This window comes from Tamandua tetradactyla, chromosome 4, assembly GCF_023851605.1.
Source record: "Tamandua tetradactyla isolate mTamTet1 chromosome 4, mTamTet1.pri, whole genome shotgun sequence".
NCBI classification, from domain to species: domain Eukaryota; kingdom Metazoa; phylum Chordata; class Mammalia; order Pilosa; family Myrmecophagidae; genus Tamandua; species Tamandua tetradactyla.
The window spans coordinates 96502945-96523789 of NC_135330.1; the positions used below are offsets into that span (position 1 = coordinate 96502945).

Sequence of the window (20845 nt, forward strand, 5' to 3'; positions counted from 1 at the left end):
GATTGGATTATGTGGTGGAGGATTCTTGTTATAGATCTATTCCCCATCTGGTGATTCTGATGTGAACACTAACTGAATAATTTTCAATTGATTTTGCATTGGAATTTTTTTCTGCATGAAAGCCTTCATGCTGATGGGGGAATTTTAAATCACTAAGTACTTCCTTCATTCATTAAACTGAGGTTTAATAATTTTTCATGTTCATTTCATTAAAAATTTCTCCAGATATCTTCTCCAACATTAATTATTTGTTGTTCCTCTAGTGTCTTTTCCTCCTGTTAAGTACTTTTCTGTTATATTTTCAGTTTTAGGAATTATTATTACTCTATATTTTTCTTATCTGCACCTAGGCTGATGTTCAGCTGACATGACCTCCAGGTCATTACAGACAGAGTTCTTCCAACTGCAGTTCACTCATGTTTTTAAAGGATAAATGACAAATGAAGGCATTATCACATTGATTACATTGGCACAGAATTATATTCCTGTGTAGGTTCTCTCATTTATTTGAACATTAGAGCTGTGGCTGAAGCTCCTCTGTATTCATTACATTCATAGGTGAGTTCTCTCATGTTGTCTAAATTTGGAATATTAACTGACGGCTTTCCCACATATTTGTCACCCATATTTGTTTGTTTCTAAAGAGTGACCTTTCATGTCTTCTAAAGTTAGAACCTTTCCTGAATGGTTTCCACATAAATGACATTCTTATGGCTTCTCTCCAGTGTGAGTTTTTCATGTTGTCTAAAAGGAAGAATTTTGACTGAAGGCTTTCCCACATATTTAACACCCATACTGTTCATTTCTAATGGGAGTTCTCTCACATATTCTAAAGTTAAAACTTTTTCTGAATGCTTTCCCACATAAATGACAGTTATACTGCTACTCTATAGTGTGAATTTTCTCATGTCATCTATAGTTATATATTCAACTTAAGACTTTTCCACATAGATAAAATTCATATGGTTTTTCTCCAGTGTGGCATTTTTCATGTTGTCTAAGGGCATAATTAAATTGAAGGCATTTCCACACAGATAACACTCAAATGGTTTCTCTCTAATGTGAATTTTTTCATGTCATTTGAGGGTACATATTAGACTTAAGGCTTTTCCACATAGATGACAATCATAAGATTTCTCTCCAGTGTGAATTTTTTCATGTTTTCTGAGGCTGGAAGATATACTTAAGGGTTTCCCACATAAATGGCATTTGCTGGTTTCTCTTCAGTGTGAATTTTCTCATGTCTAAGGGTAGATATTTGACTCAAGGTTTTCCCACATAGATGACATTCATATGGTTTCTTTCCAATGTGAGATTTCTCATGTTGTCTAAGGGTAAATATTTGATTGAAGGTTTTCCCACATAGATGTCTGTACATTGTGAGTTTCTGTACATTGTGAGTTCTTTCTTGTCATCTGAGGTTGGAAGATTTACTGAAGGATTTCCCACATATTTGGCACCCATACTTTTTTCTTACAGTGTATGTTTTCTCATATTGCCTATGATCAGAACTTTTTATGAAGGTTTTCCCACATATATGACTGTTATGTGATTTACTTCTAGTGTTAATTTACTTACATTGATTGAGGGATGCCTGCTCACCAAGAACTTCTTGAAGTATTTTGATGATATAGGATTTCACTCCACCTTGAGTTGACACATATTGAGTCAATATAGAGTTGTGAATGAATTCTTCCAAATTATTTCATTCAAAGTTATCCCCTTGAATGTGAGGCCTCTGCTGCTGTGAAAGAGAGGAGAGATGTTTAAAAGTTTGCTCACACATATTCATTAATTCAATCATCTATGTATCAATTCTATGCTAATTATTTTGGGAGCCACTTAAAATTTTTCACATTAGTTACATTACATAGTTTGCTGAAACAGATTTTATCCCCTATAGCATCCTAATTTAAGGGCTATCTAATAAATTTTGAAGACTCCACTGTTTCAAAAATTACATATACACATGGTATTTCAGCAATTGTACTTGTATAATACCTCATGTTATTGTTTTGAGTTCATGTTAACTGTCCCCAACTTTTACTGGTACAGTGCTTAACTGCACCTTAAATTGAAGTCAGGGAATTCTGTTGAATTCACGATTTATTCCATTCTAAGGTCTCTATTTGAATGACCAGTGTTCATACCCAAGAAATGTAGCTTTGAGAAAATGGTAGTAGATGTGTCATTCCTGAGGATATGTTGCATAGATATCTTTTCTTGTATTTAAGGTCACATTCTCTGCCTGAAATAATTGCAAACAAATATGTTAGAGTGTCAATAGCAGATTGAAAAAATTTAAAACTGCCAAAACTCATGTGATATATCTCAAATATAGTCTCTTAGAAGGGGGAAGGAATGCAAAATTAAGGAACAACCTAATAAGTAAAAACATTTTTTCAAAAAATTGACAATTAAAAATATGTTAAAAATTAAAATAAGAGGAAAATAAAATGAAGATTGGATTTTCGGAAGTAAAGGGAGGGGAATCCTCAAAGAGGATGGTGGTGACAAAGGCCATTATGTTAAAGGTTAACTGCATTAAGTATATTAATAAAATTCAAAGACAATGGGAGATGGATACTTGAATAGAGATTGGTACGTGAGAAGAATAATGATTCATTTGAGATTTTCTTGCCATTATTCTTGCCTACATTTAAGAGAATATCACTCACTTAAAGAAAATTTCAGTTAATATTTCCAAGAATCTACTAATTCATTGATGAAGTATCTCTTGCATTGAAGGACATGTTCTTGGAGTTCAACCTAAACCCTGGCCTGTGTGTGGAAAATCCTAACACTTCTTTCCACAGTTCCTCTCCTTGGTCCAATTTGAAAACCAGATCCAATTCACATAGCTGATACCTGTTTATGGGAAAGAAATACAAGGGTTTTTGATATATCTGTTGATTACTGGGCATTAGTATTGAGGTCATGGCAGGCTATGAGAAAAGTTAACATTGAAGATCACATAGGGAAGCACAACTTGAACACAGGATATTGACAATCCTTCAACGACAAAGGGATGTTAGACATTGTACCAAACGACATTAGGGATCTGTGGTTTTTGATACCAGTGTCTGAATTCAAAGACTGTAGTCACTATACTTTCCATAAAAGGAGAAATTATGTTTCCACAGTGGTTAAACAGTAATTTTTAAAAGAATCCAGTAAACATAAGATCCACCAGAAAGAAGATGTTATATATGGAAAAATGTATGCTTTTTTCTGCAGTTTTGCATAGCATAATAATTATTTAGATGATATTCAATCAATTTATATATCAATTAAATAAAATTTATTGCCTTCTCAGTATAGCTCTGAATACTGGAGATTAAGTATTAAAAAAACAAATTAAACTTTAGTCATGGAATTTAGATTCCAGTGATGTGAAAAATGAGAATTAAGTAAAAATTGAAGAACAAAATTTCTTGCAAGTAGTTTTAAGTTTTATGAAAGAATGGCAGAGGTTGTCGTGGCATATGGGGAAGCTCTTCCAGATACTTGTTAAATAGGTAAAAGATAGATTAAATTGATTAGAGAGACAGACAGACAGGTAAATACACCAAGAAAAATAAACTTCTGAAATATCTGTGGACATGAACATTGCATCTATGAACCCCTTTCTCTGGAGTGTGTCCATCAGGTCCCACTCTTCTTGGGTGAAGTCTATCTTTGAAGGTCACTGGTTCCTAAAGCATCACACATACAGATTCCAACAGCACCATCCACACTAATTTTATAGTAAGATGACTTAGATCACAGTATTGATGAATGGAGAGCCTGCCTATATAGAAATTCAAGTTCTGTTTGGGATTCCAGTCAGATCATTCTCAGTGTTGGCTTGGCATCTTGTACATAAGATACACTTACAAAGATTTTCACACAGTGAAAAGTTTCATTATAAATTAATATCACAGGAGTTGTGATGTAGTATAAACTGGATATTGACTAAAAACCTGGTATTAATGATTTCCAGGTAGTGATCATACATTTTGCACTTGGAAAAGTATACATGAAACACTCTTCTCTACCAATTTCAAATAAATCTTCAGACTTACAACAATAGAAGCAATGTCCTTGATCTATCACATTTCAACAATGACCAGAGTTTGATTATTCTACCTACCCCTTAAATGACCTTGGTTTTCTCATCTATGAAACAGTTTAACAAAGTTTTATCAATTAAGAAAGATTTTATGCCTTATGTGTAAAGTACTTCCTACCAACAAATACTTATCAGTCTCTCCAGTTCTCTTAAAAAATTAACCATAATTACAACAGTCCTTCTTGCATATGAACAGGCAAAATCAATATTCCCTATTAATTAATATTCCCTATTAATTGCTCCCTCTTTTCAAATTTACATAAAGTTTACTTATAAAGAAGGAAAATCATTGACTAGGTATAAGGTGGTAATGAGAATTTCAAACATCTGTACAAAATCTGAAGATATATTCTATCTATATGCACTTTAAGATGCTTACTATTGCAGAAAAATAATTTCTCATAGTATTTTTTTTTGCCTAATCTCTCTTGTGCTTTCCTGAAGACCACAAACCCCTCATCTCAACACCTTTAACACTAGAATGACTGAAATAATCAGTTTTTATTCAAACACTAGCCTCTCCATTAAACTTTTAAGTGGTGTTCTCACTCATCTGTATCACATATTGTCACCACAGTCCTAAGCCCATCACTTTTACTAACAGGGCTAATGAGGGAATCAGTTACCTATCAAGGCCATGAGTTACATCTCTTCTCTGAATAGGCAGCCTTAATTGAGGCTGGAACAAATTATTGTAAATGTTGGAAAGGAGATTATTTCTTAGTCCCTGACCTGCTGTGATTATCCCAGAGACCTTGGGTCACTTAAGTAGATCTCAGATCCTTGAATATCTTCTGAATGCACTTAGAAAATTAAGGCGTATTGGATAATTCTGCCCATATTTTGTCAAATGGGATTTGGTTTCAGTACAGATGGCAATGCCCTACTCACCAAATGTTGCATTGTCAATAGTTTGACTTTTCTTTCTTTTTGTGTGGTTTTTCACCATCAGACAGGATAATCACAATCAGGCAATGCTGAAAACGGATGAAGAATCCATGAGACTCAAGATATGTGCACAATTTCCAGAGCCACCTCTCATGAATTCCAAAACCTTCACTGGGAATATCCCAGGAGCCAAACAATAGAAACAGGCAGAGTGCCAAAGAAAAACAAGAGTAAGAGTCTCATCTCCCAGTGCTACAAGTAAGACCATGGCTACAGTTTCTATGAAACAAAATATGAACTCAGATTTCTTACAGATATGAACATGAAAACCATTGAGTTTTGTGTGCTAATTAGCCCACAATGTTCAGAACTTTATATTCTCTCCCTGATTCCAAAACATAATGCAGATTTAGATTACCTACAGTCAAACATGGAATTTCTCAGAATCAGGTTTTCTTGGTTTATGAACTAACATTGATTAATCAGTATCTCCCATCCTCTGGATACTGACTCCATTCGTGCTCTACAAAGCTTGTACCCTTTAATATACACCTGACCTAAGTCGTTATTTTTTCCCCACATGGATTTCTAGATATATCACTCCTTCAACTTTGGTTTTCAGATACTTTCCTTGTACATTTGGGTACCTGTCATGAAAATTAAAATCTCCTTCATGATGGCGTTAATAAACTTGAGGTACTATTTCACTTGGGGTGATCAATGCCACCCATCCTAAAATTCTATCCCTTAATATACCCTTCAACAGAAAGTAGCAGGGGTACAGGGGTGTGCTGGTTGGAAACTGTTGTGTACCCCAGGAAAGCCATGTTCTTTAATCTGTTCCAATATTTCTGGGTGAAATCTTTTTAATTAAGATGTTTCCACAGAGATGTAACCTACCCAGTTGTGGGTGGGACCTGTTGATAAGGTGGCTTCCATGTCTATGTGTCCCCACCCATTCAAGATGGGGTCACTTACTGGAGTTCTTTAAGAGGGAATCATTTTGGAAGAAGTTTCAGAAGCCACACAGCCAGAGATTTTTGGAGATGAAGAAAGAAAACACCCCCAGGAAGCCTTATGAAATCAGGAGAGAAAACTAACAGACTTAGTCACATGTCTTCTCAAATAACAGGTTTCCCACATGGCATCAGCCCTTCTTGAGTGAAAGTAATCTCTTCTTGGTGCCTTAATTTGGACATTTTCATGGTCTTAGAACTGCAAACTTGCAATTTAATAAAGTCCCTTTTCAAAAGCTGTTCCATTTCTGGTATATTCCATTCCAGTAACTTTAGCAAACCTAAACAAGGGCTACAATGTTTTTTCTATTTGTCAAAATTTTTCTTAAATAAATAGGCTGTGAAAATATAAGATGGATGTGTCAGAGGATATATGTTTGCTCCATCTGATATTTTAAGAAAATGCTTACTGAAATTATGTCTTATATTTATCATCATTAGCTGGAATATCTTTACATAAAATATATTTGTGTGAAGGCATTAATCATTTATGAACTGTAAATTATCTCCCTAAACTTGGTTAATAATAAATTTTATTTCTTTTACAAATGATGAAGGGTGTCATAAATAGAAGTAAACATCATTTGTAAACAAAGTCAAGAAAAATGTATGAAAAGTGACTTTGAAAGTTTACATAGATTCATTTATTTTGTCATCATCTTAGTCTTCATGATTATAGTTTATTTATCAAGTTAACATAGGACATTTATCAAGTTAACATAGAATTTCAGAAAAGTTTGGTAACATGAATAAATTACATGGCTGGAAAATTATATAGCTACAATTATATATTGCTTGTCCACCAAACTTAAATTTCCATGGTGCTATGCACCACATCAAAATTTTACCCAGAATATCCCATCTCATATCAATCAGAAGCCACAACTTGTGGTCACAATCATGTCTCTTTTGCTTGTCCACATTATTACTCCCCCTGTATTGATCACTGTTCTAGTGTACTAGCTGCTGGAATGCAATAAAGCAGAAACAGAATGGCTTTTAAAAAGGGGAAATTCATTAAGCTGAAATTTTATAGTTCTAAGGCTGTGAAAATGTCCCAATTAAAACAAGTCTGTATAAATGAAGGCAACTAACTCAAATGCTGATGAAGCTCAGGGTTTCTCTCTCTCAACTGGAAAAGCATGTGCTGAACATGGTAAAGTCTGCTAGATGTATCTCCAGGCTTCTTGTTTCATGAAGCTCCCTGTGGGCATTTTCCAAAGGTCCCTGGCTGTGTGGGCTCTCATGGTTCTCATGGATCTAAAAATAGGGCTTTCTCCAAAATGTTTCCTCTTTTAAAGGATTCCAGAAACTAATCAAGACCCACCTGGAATGGGTGGAGTCACAATTCCCTCTAATGAAAGATTAATACCAACAGTTGGCTGTGTCACATCTCTGTGGAGATAATCTAATCAAGTTTCCAAACTATAGTACTGAAAAGGGATTAAAAGATCCTGCTGAGTGGTGTAAGGGTAGTTCAGCGGTAGAATTCTCACCTCTCATGAAGGATACCTGGGTTCAGTTTCAAGCCCATGCACTTCCCAAACAAATAAGCAAAACAAACAGATGAAAAACACAAACAAAAATTCAACAAATGCTGCAGCAATAAGGGGATACTCACATGGAAAAGAGTGAAAGAGTGTGTGCATGTGACCCCTGCCACACAGCATACAAAAAAAGATCCCACTGCTCCCACAAGAATAGATCAGCATTAAAATGGGGCTTTCCCAGGGTACATAATCCTTTCAAATAAACACAATACCTCTTGCCAAACATCAGCCCCTTTCTCATATTTCTCCTCAGTTTTATTGACCACTGTAATCCACATTTACCCATTTCAATAAATACTTACTAAGTTTAACATTTTATTTTTATGTCTCTCTTACTATTTGTTATATCTACTGATAAAGACCCAAATAGGAGGTGACTCCAAATACCTGCATTCCACAATTGCCACTAACACAGTACATGAGTAAAATGTTTTTGGTATAAAAACAGAATCACAACTTCTAGTGTCTATTGAATACATTTTGCAACTTTAGTTTCTTGGCAAATTTTTCTTCCATTCTCCAAAAATACTTAAGTCTTCTCCATACCATTTGATTCTCACTCATTCTCATATTTCCCATCATGTGCAACAGATAAAACCAATTTCTAATTAACAGATGGGTCATGTAGTTTTGAAAATTACCATTACTACTTTAAAATCTCCAAACATTTATTGCATTCATAGGCAATTGCTACTTCTCTCTTACTAATCTGAAAATTTGTATTGCTTCTGGCTGAATCCATTGTCTCCAAATTAACTCTTCCTTTCCTATTTTGTTAGCAACCATATCATTGATTATAAATTCAGCCTCCTTTACCAGAAACCCCTTTCTCCTTACAATCCACATGATCACTTAAGCTCATTTTTCTCTTCCATATTAGAATCTTCACCTCCTATTTACCTATTTATCCCTCAAGATGCTGCTTTCCTGTTTCTCCTTAGCAAAATCTAAAGTGCTATTACTCTTTACTCACACCCCACTCACCCTTTGACTTTCAAAGATCACCAACAATTCCTGAAAGGTAAATCTTGCTAATGGAATAATCAATGATCTCCCCATAAACAAATCCTAACTTGGAACCAAAGAAGAATTCAACCATGTTCTTCATTTGAGAACTTTATTTTTCCTTGATTTATCTGATCTCTTAGTCTCTTAACTGTTTTCAAAATACTCTAATCACTCCTTCCACTTCCCCTCTGCAAAGAACAACTCAAAAAACTATTGGAGGGGTACCTGGGTGGTTCAGTGGTAGAATGCTTACCTTCCATGTGGGATACCCAGGTTCAAATCCTTGATCATGCACATTCCCACACAAAAAGCCATTTCTGGAACATCTGAAAACTAAATCCTTTTCCCTCTTCACTCCTTCTTTTACACAGTATCCTAACATGCTCATATATTTATTTGATTGTTTTTTAATTTCTTCCATCTTCCATCTTTATCTCTGAATTGAAAGTGAAAAAACACTTGTTGGATTTTTTGCTGATTCATCATGGCTATTTGCTTAATTACATGCACCCAAAATGGAATATATTTCAGAACATAGCCTCTCACCCACAAAAGAAACATTTTTAAAAATATTTATAGTTTCTCTTTTAGTCTTCATCTTAATTAATGGCTCCGCCAGGAATCCAGAGATTGCTCCTTTACATGTCCACTCATAATGACTCAAGACAATAAAACAGTGCCATGATGTCTACAGTGAACACATTTTTACCCTGTATTAGCTAGCATTCTCTAGAGAAACAGAATCAGTAGGAGATAAATGTAAATATAAAATTTATAAAAGTGTATCACATAACCATGGGGATGTAGAGTCCAAGGTCTGTACGACAGGCCACCAGCTGGCAGCTCCAGTGAAGGTTCTAAATGAACTCCCAGGAGAGGCTGGCTTGACAACTGTGAATTTGTAAGAATCCAAGATTTGTAGGGCAGGCCAGAAGCAGCAGCTCCAATGAAGCTCCTCAAAGAACTCTCAGGAGAGGCTGGCTAGCTGAAGTAGGAAGAGTGATTGTGTCTTCTGAATCCTCTTTAAAAGCCTTCCAGTGATTAGATTAAGTGTCACTCATGGAAGAACACTCCCTTTAGCTGAAATGCAATCAGCTGGGGATGCAGCCAATGTGGTCATGATTTAAGTCCATGAAATGTCCTCATTGCAACAAACAGGCCACCACTTGCCCAACCAGACAACTGGGGAACCACCACCTGACCAACTTGACACATGAACCTGACCATGACATACCCCAATCCACAAAATCACCTTCCCACCCCATACTCATTTTTTTTGCATTCTTAGTTTAAATATTAATTCCTCAGAAATCCTATCACTAATTCCCACTGATATTGGCCTTTACATTTCCTTCCACTTTGATTTAGTTAAAACTTAAATATTCCTGTTTTTCTGTCTTCATATAAGTAAGTATGGTATGCCTCCCCCTTTGGTTTCCCTTTTTGGTCTAAACACAGAAAAATTAACTCCTGAATACTAAGATGAGAGAAGTTTTCATTAGAACATTATGTGTGCATTTTAATGTGTTTAACCTAACATACCCTCTGAAGACCTAACTAAAATGTCTGTAGTGAAATGAAGCAATTGTATTCTGATTACAGATACATCTAGAAAATAAAAGAAGTCATGGTGAATATTATCTCCAGTACTCAACAGAACCAAAATAGATTGGAAAACCCAGAGAAATCATGTCTTGACGATACTGTCATTACACTCAAGATCTCACAGCTTATTCATCTAGAATAAGGCTGATTTGTTGGTAAACTCTTTTTATGCAGGTGATGTTCTCATGAGTCATATAATCCAAAGAATGCAACCTGATTAATTGGATGCTGATTAAGATAAGTCTAATCAAGAAATATCTCTTATAACAAAATGTTTTTCCTCCAATTAGAAAAACACATTAGATGGAATTATAGAAAACAGATTATGCCCTTTAATTCTGCCATCCTTCTGAACATCTCAAAAGCATCTCTCCTGCTTTTCTGGAGATTCCTCACTCTTTTATGATTTTTTTTTCATTCTGGGATGTACTGTAGAGCAATTTCAAGTGAATCCTTAATGGTCTCTATTTCTAAGAGGACTTATGAGTTACCAACGTTTTCTCAAGGTGCATGTTCAGTGTGATCTATATTTAAATATATTTGTGATGAAATTTTATATTCATATAAAGGAAAAAAGTATGTTCCTTGATTCTTCAAGGTGCATATTTCACTATCACAAAAGGGAAAGGCCATCCAGAGGAGGTCATCTCAAATAAGATTTACATGGTGTTATAAGGATTGTGAGACACTAAAACCATCAAGAGATTAGTGATCACCAAAATAAATTAAGTAATTTCATTATTGATTTTCCTAAAAGTAAGATGGATTTAGCTAGTCTTTAATGAATAGGATTTTTAGTATCAAGACTTGATTTATGTATAAATCTGTAGATGAGAAAGCTCTCCTGGAAAATATATCTCATTTAGCTGTATTTATTTCAGACTTTAAAAATATTGACTTGGAAAAGTCTTTGAAACCTTTTTGGAGATTAGAAATAATTTGTGATTTTCTTTTTGTGCTGAAGAGTATGAAAGTATCCCAGAGATATAAGAGAAACTATAGTGCTTTCAGGAAGTGAGAGCAGATATGATGGCAGTTGAGTGGCCTGAAACAGAGGGGACAGCCAGCTGGATTTCAGGACTTGAATGTGTGGTAAATACAAATGTCCTTCTAATGCTGGCAGAAACCCACTGAAAAATGTTAAGGAGTAAAGAATATCATCATATATATTTGTGAAAGAGTCTTTGTAGAATAAGTGAAATAATTAAGAAGGAGATCTGTTAGACTTTTAAGAATTAAATGATAATTTCCTGTTTTAGTAGTTTGGCAGTGAAAATGGGGAGTTCAGGAAAGAAGTATATAAACAAACTCAATTGCTTATTTATTTTTAAATATAATTATGTTTTAATGATATATCAGGCTTTTTGCCAAAAGCCTGAGCAGGCAATTGCTGTATTTTTTTAAATTTCTGCCCTCAATACATAAAAATCTAATAAAAAATCATGATTACAATGCAACGTTTTAGTACATAAGCCTAATAGAGAAGTTCTTAACAGAGAACTTACTTTATATTTGGTTTTGGACAGTGTAGAGAAGACTTGCATAAGGAAGCATTATTTAAAATTTTTCAGAATGCTAATAACCAGGAAATAGGCTAAAAATCAGCAATAGATAATAAAGAGGTAGAGGGAGAAGAAGTAAGAATATTCCAAATAGAAAGGGGAACATTTATTGATAATTTGATTAGGATGCTGTTTAATTACAGGCAATTGTCCAAGGAAAAAAGAAGACAGAGGCACCAAGAGAATCATTCCAGGTTTTTAGGCCCTGCTGTGGCATTTAAGGCCACTCTTTATGGTTCAGATTTTTACAGAAGAGCAATTTGGGCAAAAGTCCATGAGAGCAGCTGATGACACACATCTCAGATAGCTTGGTGGGGAATTTTGCATTCCAATCTGTGGCTCAGTTGTGTGATACAGAATGCAGCATTGTGTTTCTGAACAGTTGCTATACTAAAAGATTGAAAGAGATTGCTTAGGTAGGGAGGAGAGAGGGAGAAGGAAGAGAATGGTGGGGACTGACTCCTGAGGATTTACACATTTAATGTTTGAGGAAGATTCTTCAAATGTCAAGAAAGCTGACCAGAGAAATGGAAAGAAACCCAAAAGATTGTTACAACCTAGAGATGGATGACTTGTAGATGAAACTGTTGAATTTGTTGAGGGATCATATAGGATGAAGAAATATTCAGTGGATTTAGAGATATTTAGAAACCTTGACTATCAATATTAACAACTATTAAGTGAAAAATGTGTAAACCTAAATGGAGGGCATTGAGGAGCAGTGAGATGTTAAGATAGAAATTTAAATGCACTTCTTTGAATTGTACAAGAGAGATAAAGTAAATGCTGAAATAAAAGTACACACTAATAAAATTTAGAGATTTTAAGTATTTCTGTCATAGAAAAAATCTAAGAACACCTGATTTTAAGGTTTACTTACCAGATCTGAAATTGTAGAAGATAGAGATTCCAACTAGACTCTGAAGCCAGTTTCACAGGAAAGCTTGCCCTTTTCCAAAGATGAACTGTCCAGCATTGTCTTCTCTTGTCAAATGCCTCCTCTATTTTTTCCTCACATTTATATAGGGGAAAAAAACAGTTAATAAACCTATCAGTGCCACATTCCAGGAGACACACCCACACTACACATACACTTAACCTTATCAGGACTCAGATACTCTGAATGGATTTGCCAGATGCAATTTTAAACCCTCATAAAATGCTGAAGAATGAAGAGATATTATTTCACATTCTGAAAGTGCATAATCCTTTATTTATTCAGCAAATATTTTTGAAGGAATTCTTAAAACCAAGAAATACATAGTTCCTCGAGAAGGGAGGGACTCAGGCTTACACATTATGGAAAAAGACCTAGAATTTTCTACAGGAAACCTGGAATTAAAACTAAGGTAAAATTATCAAATATGAAAATTTATATGGATATAAATGATGGGATGAAAGGTGGTCATATTACTAAGAAGGAAAATCAAAATAGAAGTGGTAGAGTAGAAACCACATAGTACTCTCCAAGACAGGTTAATGATCCTAAAAACTCTGAAAGGAAACAGGAAGCCGTTTTTTAATTTATTTTTTCTTGTTTTGTAGGGAGAAAATAAATAAAAATTTAAGGCATCCAAAAATGTACTTGATAATTTTATCATGTCCTCAATCAAAATTAAAAACTTTGAGTGGAAATGAACAATTTTCCTGTTTACAACTCCCCAATTTTAGTTTTATTTTGTCTGAATATTATTGCATAAATTTATTTGAAAAAATAAATGTGAGAGAAACAAACCTTTGAGGGAAAAGAGCAATTGTTTATGTCTTTTTAAGACTTGTATTTCTAGGCCCAGCAAAATGTTGGGTTTCTGATGTCTTTCTCCAGCATTTAAACATAGAAAACAGAAAAAATTGAAGAGTACAGAAAAGAAAAGTAGCTTTATTTTATTAAAATATATGGAAATTTTGTGTTTGTACTACCCCCACATTTGCAAAGGTAGATGTTTCCCACGTTGAATCACAAAATCTAAGGTAGTGGCTATCGCTCCCCTCTGTATTTTGAAATTATCTGGGGGGAGTAAAAATTCTGATTAGAAAATGATTTAATTCTTCTTGGTTTGCTCTTTGCCTTCACTGTTTTAAAATGTCCTCAGGTGATACCAATAGGTATCAGTTTTGGGGAACCCATTCTCTAATCAATATAGTCCTGCCTTAGGACCTTGCTATTCACAGTGAAGGGTCATGGGCCAGGAACATCAATTAATCCTGGGAGCTCAGCAGCAAAGTGCAATCAAAGGCTTCATCAGAGCAATGTGGAATGAGGGTCCTCATTCTAAGAAGATCTCTAGGAAAACATAGGCCCACATAAAGCATGAGAAACACTGGTTCTGAACTGCCTTTTAGATTCAACACCATGAATGAAATCCGTGCCAAAAAATTTCCATACTACTGCTGCCTTACTCAGTTCATAAACAAATACATCTCTACAGAAAAAAGAGAACAGACATTGCCAGCAAAGGTTATCTTTTTTCTACATTTTAAGATTTGAAGTTCCTGACTCCTATGTTCTAAGCAACTCATTTCCCAAAAGTGTTACCTTGCTTTCTTTACTGGCTCAAAAATGAAGTGATCTTAGCTGAAAATACTGAATAATATAGCCAATCTTAGGGTGACAAGCTACAATGTGCTGCCTGTTCACATTTTCACTCCCACTTTTTGAAGGTAACTCTTTCTCATTATTTACTTCTATTGATGTATATCTAGAGATGTTGATTGTGCAATTTCATGCAAAAATTTTCTATTTCCCAATTTTTATTCAACTTCTTGCCAAAGAAGGCACTCCCACAAAATATCTGTCCACTTCTGAACCCCACAATATTCCAAAACTATTATATCACAAATTAAATGAATTGTTTACATATTTATCAAAATAGTATTATTGTTAAGTTTGTCTTTGTAAAATTTCTTTCTTATGTTATTATTTTCTTGGAAATAATAACACACTATATTGACATTTGCTTCATTTATTTGTATTGACTATTTATGATCCTAATCTTCCAAAATGCTCCTAAAATCATTCTTGTTTTAAAATATCATGTAGGTTAACATACCTCCAATCTATTATGACCAAATTCTACCCCTGCATATGTCTTCTGAGACATGAGTCACGGCCAAACCTCAGCTTCACGTGGTTTTTATCACCAAGAAACAGGGGGGTTGATTTTCACCTACATTTCTCTTTTCACTTTTCTCAGTTTTCACTGCCCTCCTCTTGGGATTGAAAGATATATTTTTAATTACCATCAAAACCTAAATATGAGAAACAAATTTGTAAACCTACTTATGCATTCCATACACATAGAAAATGATTTTATGTTTTAAGTCAATTATCTATTTATACAACAAAATCATATTAAAATTTCCATCAGCTGTCCTGAGGAAATTGCCAATCTTGTTCTAAAATTTTTTGAAAGAAAAAATTCCAACCATTTTTTGGTGTATACTCCCAAGTAGAATTTCATGGTCATAAACTAATTCAATATTTAACTTATTGAGGAACTGCTAAACATTTTACATTCTGTTTTTGTTTCCTAAAGTTGATGAAATGTAATATACAGAAATGGATTGGCCTTTACAATGGGGATTTATTAATTTACTTAAGTTTACTGTTCTGAGGTTGTGAAAGAAATCTAAATCAGGGCAGCAACGGGGCTTCTTCCAGAAGGCAGCAGTTTGGAACTCTACTTCACTGAGGAAGGCACATAAAAGTGTCTGATGGTCCTTATCTCCTGGGTTTCATTACCTTCTGCCTCTGTTTTTTCTCTCTCAGTTTCTCTGTGTTTTCTGCCTTTTACCCTGTTATAAAGGACTCCAATAAGAGAATTAAGACTGAATGAATGGGCCACATCTCAACTTAAGGTTCTACTCACCAAAAGATCTTACTTGAAATGGATCCACATAACAGATCCCACAGGATGGGGATCCTAAACCCACAGGAATGAACTAGGTAATCTTTTTGGAGCATGATTGTGTCTGGGGTGTTATACAACTTCAAACCATCACAATTCCCACCAACAGTTTACAAGGGTTCCAGTATCTCTGCAACTCTACCAACATTTATTTTCTTATTATTGTATTATTATTATTATTATTTTAGTAACAGAAATCCTAGTAGGTGTGAAGTAGTTTCTCATTGTGGTTGTGATTAGCATTTCCCTAGTTACTAATGATGCTGAGCAGCTGTGCACAGATTTATTGTTCATGTGTATATCTTCTTTGAATGAATGTCTAATCAAATCCTTTGCTCATTTATAAATTGAGTTTTCTTTATTTTTCAAGTTGTTAGTGTTCTTTATATATTCTGGATATTAAACTTTTATTGGATATGTGGTTTCCAAATATTTTAATCACTTTGTAGATGGTCATTTCAATTTCTTGCTAATGTCTTTTGATATATAAAAGTTTTTTGTTTTGATGAAGTCCAATTTATCCACTTTTCCTTTGTCCCTGTTCTTTTAGTGCTATATCTAAGAATTCATTGCCAAATAATAAGTCTTGAAATTTCCCCTAGGCTTTATTTGAAGAATTTTATTATTTTAACTTTTATATTTAGGTCATTGTCCTTTTTTGAGTTAGTGTTTTTGTATATAGTGTCACAGATAAGGCCAAATTCGTTCTTTTTAACTTGAATATCTAGTTTTCCTAGTACAATTTGTTGAAGAGAATATTTTCCCCATTGAATGGACCTAGCACCCTTTGTCAAAAATCAACTGGCCTTGGGCAAGCAATGCTGGCTCAGTGGCAGTGTTCTCACCTGTCATGCTGGTGACCTGGGTTCAATTCCCAGTGCCTGCCCATGCAAAAAAAAAATCAACTGGCCTTATTTCTGGACTCTCAATTCTATTCAACTGCTGAGAGTTACATCTTTATGCCAATACTTCACTGTTTTATTCGTGTATCATTAAGTTTTGAAATCAGGGAGTATGAGTCCTACAACATTTTTTCAAGTTGATTTTGGCTGTATGGGGCTGCATAATTTCATAGCATCTTAATATCTGAAAAATATCTCTTATAATATTGATATGGATTGAATTTGGGGAGTACTCTCATATTAACAATATTAGGTCTTTCAATCCTAATATAATTCCATTATTTACATCTTCTTTTATTTCTTCAGCAATTTGTTTTTTGGGGTGGTGATTTCCACGCAAAAATCTTTCACCCAACTGCCTAAGGATACTCTAAGATATTTTTCTTCTTATAAATACTATTGTAAATTGAATTGTTTCAAAATGGCCTGTTTAGTTTTTGAATGTTAATTTTATACCCTGAGTGTTTTCTGAATCAGTAGCTTTCTGGTACATTCTTTGGTACTATCTACCTGTAGGATCAAATCATCTGCAATTTGAGTTAATTTTATTTTTTCCTTTCTGTGATGGTCAGGTATTGGTGTCAACTTGACCAGGTGGTGTGCCCAGTTCTGTAGTCAGGTAAGCACTCCCTGACCATTGCTGAAAGGATATTTTATGGCTGGCTGATATATTGGAAAGCTGAATTATTAAATCATCAGTCAGTTGATTGCATCTGCAGCTGATTATATTTGCAATCAACTAAAGTGTGTCTCCCTCAATGAGATAATTCAATCAGTTGAAATCCTTTAAGGAAGAAGAGAAAGTCTTTAACTGCTTCTTCAGCCAGTGATCCTCTCCTATGGAGTTCATCCAGACCCTTCATCAGAGCCACCAGCTTCACAGCCTGCCCTGCAGATTTCGGACTCTTCCATTTCCACGGTTGCATTAGGCATCTTTATAAATCTCATATTTAAAGATCTGTCCTGCTGGTTATTTCTGCAGAGAACCATGACTAATACACTTTCCAATTTGAATGATATATTACTATTTTCTATCCAATTGCTTTGGCTAGTCTTCCATATAATGTTGAACAGTGTTGATCAAAGTACCATCCTTGTCTTGCTCCTGATTTTAGTAGGAGGGACTTCAATCTCTTACAATCAATTAAGATGGTAGTGTATGTTCTTCATAAATGTCCTTCATCCTTTTGAATAAGTGAACTTCTGTACTTTTTTAGTGTGTTCTAATCATGAAAGGTGGTGAACTTTTTCAAGTTACTTTCAATTCAGCTAAGATAATATTTTTTCTCTTCATTCTATTAATGTGGTGTATTATATCTGTTGAATTTCACACATTGAATCACGCTTCCATTCTTCAAATATATAAATCCTGTTCATTTTGTAAACTACTTTTAATATGCTGTTTGATTTATTTTGCTAATATTTTGCTGAGGATTTTTGTAACCATAATCATACAGAACATTAGTTTATAGTTTAGTTGTGATGTAATTATCAGGCTTGGTATCAAGGTAGTGCTGATATATAAGAATCATTTAGGAATTATTCTGTTTATTCAATTTTTTGGAAGAATTTGACAGGAGTTGGTGTTAATTTTCTCTGAATTTTTGTACATTTCATCAGTGAATCTGATTGTTCCTGTACTTTTCTTTGTTGAGCGTTTTTTTTTTTAAGATGGGCAGGCACTGGGAATGAAACCCGGGTCTCCCACATGGCAGGCAAGAACTTTGCCAGTGAGCCACTGTGGCCTGCCTGGTTGGGAGTTTTTGATTGCCTATTCACTGTTCTGTTAAAGATCTGGTGAAATGTTCCATTTTATCTTGAACCAATTTTGATAATTTACATGTTTCCACAAATGAATCCATTCCATCTAGATTTCCAGATATTTAAGTACAACTGTTCACAATATTTAAGTACAACTGTTCACAGTATATTCTTGCAATAATTGTTATTTCTGCAAGGTGCTAATAGTGTTCCCACTTTGATTTCTTATTTGCTTTTGGTATTCCCTCATTGCATAAATTTTGTAAGTCTGGTAAAATTCTATCAATTTTATTGATTTTCTTCACCCTAAAACATGTGAGTTTGTGGTTTATTTGGTTTTATTCTATATTCTATTTATCTCAACTCTATTATTTATGATTTCCTTCTTCCTTCTCTAAATAGGACTACATATTTCATCTATTCTATATAATTAAGGTGAAAATTTATTACTTTTACTGATTTCATAACTTTTTGTTTTAAATGCCAGCATTTACACTTATAAATATGTCTCTTAATAATGCCTTCACCACAACCCATGAGTTTTGACATGTTGTTTTTTATCTTCATCCACTTTCACTAATTTTTAAATTTTTATTGTGATTTATCTTTTTATCTATTGTTGTTTAAGAATGTGTGTTTAATTTATACATGTTTATAAGTTTTATTTGACTTCTGTTATTGATTTCTAGCATCTTTTTACTATTGCTATAAAATGTATTTTGTGCAGTTTCAATCCTTAAAATTTGTTTATACATTTTCATGACTTAACAAATGGTCTCATCTTTAGAAATTTTCCTGTGTTCCTCAGAAAAAGGTGCACTTCTGTTGGACAGAAATTGTTGCTATATATCTGTTAAGTCCTATTGATTGTATTTTTGTTCACATCTTCTATTTCTTTAATGGTCTTCTGTCCAGGGGGTCCACCATCATTGAAATTGCTGTATGGCTGAATAACCTAATTCTTCATTTACTTCTTTCCATATTTGTTTCACATATTTAAGGGCTCTTTTGTTCAGTTCATAAGTATATAGAATTGCTAAATATTCCTGATCAATGTAAACTGTTATCAATAAAAATTTCCTACTTTGTTTTGTATCAGTATTTGGTTTGTCTTTGCGTTTGTTTGCCTGATATTAGTACAGTCACTTCAGCTACCTTTTAATGACTTTATTTTTCATTATGGTAAAATATTTTTAATGTAAAAATGATTTTAATCATTTAAATGGTATCATGGTCAGGTTTATGTATCAATTTGGCCAGGTGATGGTGCCCAGTTCTCTCATCAGAGAAGTGCTGGTCTGTCCATTGCTATGAGGACATTTCATAGACTTAAATCCTGAACATATTGTCTGAATCCACAGCTGATTACAAGTGTATTCTGCAATGAGTGATACTTTATCTAGTTGCCAGAGACTTTTAAGGAGGATTCAGAATATCCAATCACCTTTCCTGTTTCAGCCAGCCAGCCTCTCCTGAGAGTTCATTGAGGCCCTTCATTGGAGCTGCCAGCTTGTGGACTTCCCAACAGATCTTGGACACTTATATTCCACAGTTACCCAATTAGCCTCTCCTAAGCATTTGTTGAGGACCTTCATTGGAGCTGCCAGCTCGCAGCCTGTCCTACTGATCTTGGACTCTTACATCTCCATGGTTCATATGACACTTTTAAATTTTATATTTACATATATCTCCTGCTGGTTCTGTTTCTCTAGAGAACCCTAGCTAATATGAATGGATAATTTTCTGATGCTAAATATATAGAAAATATTGTGTAACCCTCACCACTACTTCCTATTATCTTTACTTAAAACCTAAGCTCATATTCATTTAAAAATAATTCCCCATCCTCCCATCCATTTGTAACCACTATTCTGCCTTCTGCCTTTGTGAGTTTGCTATTCTAAGTATTTCATATAATAGAAATCATACAATATTTGTCCCTTTATGTCTCTCATATTTCATTCACCATGATATAGTCAATGTTCATACATGTTGTAGCTAATATCTGCACTTCATTTTTTAAGGCTTAATAATATTTCATTTAATGGGTATGCTACATTTAATTTATCCACTCATCTGTTTATGAATGCATGGGAGTCCACCATATTTTGGTAAATTAATGAATCCCCTTTGTGAAAGCCAGTCCATTTCTGGTATATTGCTTTCTGGCATATTGTTTTTCTGGCAGATTTAGCAAACTGAAACAAGGGGCTTGACCAAAGATTTTACATTCATTCACCACTAAAAGTCTTGTGTTTTATCATCAATTTCATGGGCTCACTAAAGCTCAAGATTTTATTTGTCCAGCTGGGTTTGTATACTAGGTTTTATAATGTTAGTGGTGGTGAATCATTTAAGGGTTGAGAAATCAGATGAATGGGGATATTATGTTTAAAAGGAAAGTGAGTGCTGTTAGGACATCTCTGAGCCAATGTTCCCATGACTCCAGAAGTCAACCAAAAAAAGATACCTGAACAATCAGAATTGAGAGGTGTGTAAGCTGCTTTGGAGGCTTCTCTAGCTTGGGTTTCTGC

At 34.3% G+C, this 20845-nt stretch overlaps 1 long non-coding RNA gene across 1 annotated transcript in view; it reads right to left on the reverse strand.

The window, feature by feature from the left end:
* Positions 1-20845, reverse strand: part of LOC143679212 (uncharacterized) — an 89253-nt gene that overhangs the window by 32066 nt on the left and 36342 nt on the right. Inside the window, exons 2-6 of the long non-coding RNA XR_013173588.1 lie at positions 12621-12741; positions 8827-9009; positions 5003-5088; positions 2151-2248; positions 1579-1744 (exon numbers count right to left, since the gene is read on the reverse strand). This is a non-coding gene — a long non-coding RNA (uncharacterized LOC143679212). The remainder of the gene's footprint in view (positions 1-1578; positions 1745-2150; positions 2249-5002; positions 5089-8826; positions 9010-12620; positions 12742-20845) is intronic.